Below are 2267 nucleotides of genomic sequence, written 5' to 3' on the forward strand. Positions count from 1 at the left end.
GAATGAAATGATGAGCTTTGTTGTTTTGATTGTCGCGATGATGGTAATTTTTAGGATAAGCTGTAGTTGATCATTCTCGCTACAATTGATATTGTTTTTGTGGGTCTCGTTTTATAGCATCAATTCACTTTATTGTTTTTCATATTTGTTCTTCTTTCGGTTTAAATATTCTTATAGTTCAAATTGTTAAAAATGAAAGAAGGAACATTATTCTAGTTTTGATTGATATCATGATGGCAATTGTTGTATTAGCTCTATCTAATCATTCTTAATATTATTTTGGGCATCATTTCATCTCCTACTTAAAATTTTATTTCTTTCTTTATGGCTTTGAAATTCTAGATTAAATGCAATTAAGGATGTTTTATGGCTTATTCCCCAAAAGAGGGGAAAAAAGGGTGGTTTTAGCTTAATGTCTTGTATTATCTTATCTTATTAACTTTGTATTTCTCTAGCTGATCAATCTTAGTGCGATTGATTTTGATATTCTGGGTCTGTTTTTTTAGTTTCATTTCTTTTTCGTTTTCTTTTCAATTCTGTTTTGTTGTTTAGTTCTTGTCGGTGTGGCGAGAGACCAAGTTTGAGAGTTAGATCGTTGTAATTATGTTTTCCAATGAGCTTGAGGATACAAAGTATGAGATTCCTTCCATAATTGATGTATTCTGAATTTCTTTTTGGATTAAATTTAAGTTGATTTCGCTGGGAAACAGGATGGGGATTGAATGTTTGATTGCTTTAATCCTAGATTGATATCGGCTACTACTATTTCTGACTTTGAGTTTGTGATTTTTTCATTGTGTTCAAGTGAAAGGTTGAAGGAGAAAGAAGAAACATATTGTAAGTTGGTACATGAGGTATATTTAATAATCCACAATAGAATATCATTAATTGATGGCTTTCGTCAAATACATCAAATGAATTAGGGTTTTTTTTCTCTCTTGGGTTTTTTTTTTTTTTTAATTTGTTTGTTTTTTATGTTCAACTACTTCTTGAACCATTTACTTTTTTGCTTGAATATCTCTTTGTTAAGAGTGTGTACTTGTGGTATAACATGTTTCTCGATGTTTTGCTTGTTAGTTGATTTTACTATACAAAAATGGTATTCATTTGTAGAATCAGTTGGCTTTAGAGGGTGTTAGATTAGCGAGTTGGCTAGAGAACAGTTCTTAAAGGTGTTCTATACTTCTATTTTAGTTATTTTCTAAACATTACTTCAAGCTTCTATTTTCAATTATTCTATTTTATATTTATTTTTCTTATTAACTTTTGGTTACGTTTAAATTGACTAATGATTAAATTGGGTTCTAAGTTTCCATTATTGTAAATAAGTTAGTTGTGAAAATCAATCAAGTATATACAAAATGCTAAACAATTTTGAAGTTTGAACTCCAAAAAATCTTGTTCTTGTTGTTAAGGATCTATTGGACTCTCCTAGCAGCAATTTAAGTAAGTAAAATTGTACTTCTTGGTCTTGTGCACTAGTTATGTGAGGCTTGAGATGATTTTCCATTTTTAAGTTCAAGTTAAGGTTTCTCTAGAATTACTATGTTGATTTTGAGTATTTGTTAATTTTTAAAGATAAGAACGTTTTTTTTTTAAAATTATTTTTGTTGTTCTCTTCTAGCATATGATTTTTATTGTTCTCTTCTAGCATATGATTTTGATTTTTTGTTTTGTTTGTACATTCCCTTTTAGTTGTAGTGGGTGGTTGCTTCTCCAATACATTATTTTTCCATGTTGTTCTAGAAGGAATCACTTTCATGGCCTACACCCAAGTCCAAATGCTGCCTTTAATGAGGATTAAGGTAAATGTTAATTACTGACCATCAGTTGTTGAAGCTAAAGTGTTTGTCTTTGGACAAAACTGGGAGTCAAATTAGTCGGTAAATATTGAGTGGCTCTTTTGATATGATCATTGATACTTACAAGATTCTTTCTTCTGTTATTTGAGCATGGAGAGTTGTAGTTTTGAAGGAAACAAATTAGAGTTAATTCATATAGGCTTTTTTCTTGTCATTTCGTTTCTACCATAGCAATTAGTTGTCCTCACTTCCAAAATTTCAACCAAGTAGTAGAATTCTAGACTACTCAATGCATTTTAAGGTATTTTTGGAATACTTTAATTGGTACTTTTCTTAGAAGTGTTTATAGGAAACATTTTCACATCAAAACAATACTTGTAAGTCATTTTAAACTCATTCATAATTACTCTAAGGTTCACTTGTACTTTATATGCTTAAATTACATGAGAATTCAATATTTATTTT

General features: G+C 29.4%; 2 non-coding genes across 2 annotated transcripts; both read left to right on the forward strand.

Annotated features, from left to right (window-relative positions):
- LOC120084301 lies at nucleotides 1-76 on the forward strand. The gene has a single exon (XR_005483665.1). It is a non-coding gene; the product is annotated as a small nucleolar RNA Z102/R77 (small nucleolar RNA).
- Nucleotides 77-190: 114 nt separating this feature from the next.
- LOC120084302 lies at nucleotides 191-268 on the forward strand. Its single transcript, XR_005483666.1, has one exon. It is a non-coding gene; the product is annotated as a small nucleolar RNA Z102/R77 (small nucleolar RNA).
- The last annotated feature ends 1999 nt before the right edge of the window (nucleotides 269-2267 follow it).

This window comes from Benincasa hispida, chromosome 8 (assembly GCF_009727055.1).
Source record: "Benincasa hispida cultivar B227 chromosome 8, ASM972705v1, whole genome shotgun sequence".
NCBI classification, from domain to species: domain Eukaryota; kingdom Viridiplantae; phylum Streptophyta; class Magnoliopsida; order Cucurbitales; family Cucurbitaceae; genus Benincasa; species Benincasa hispida.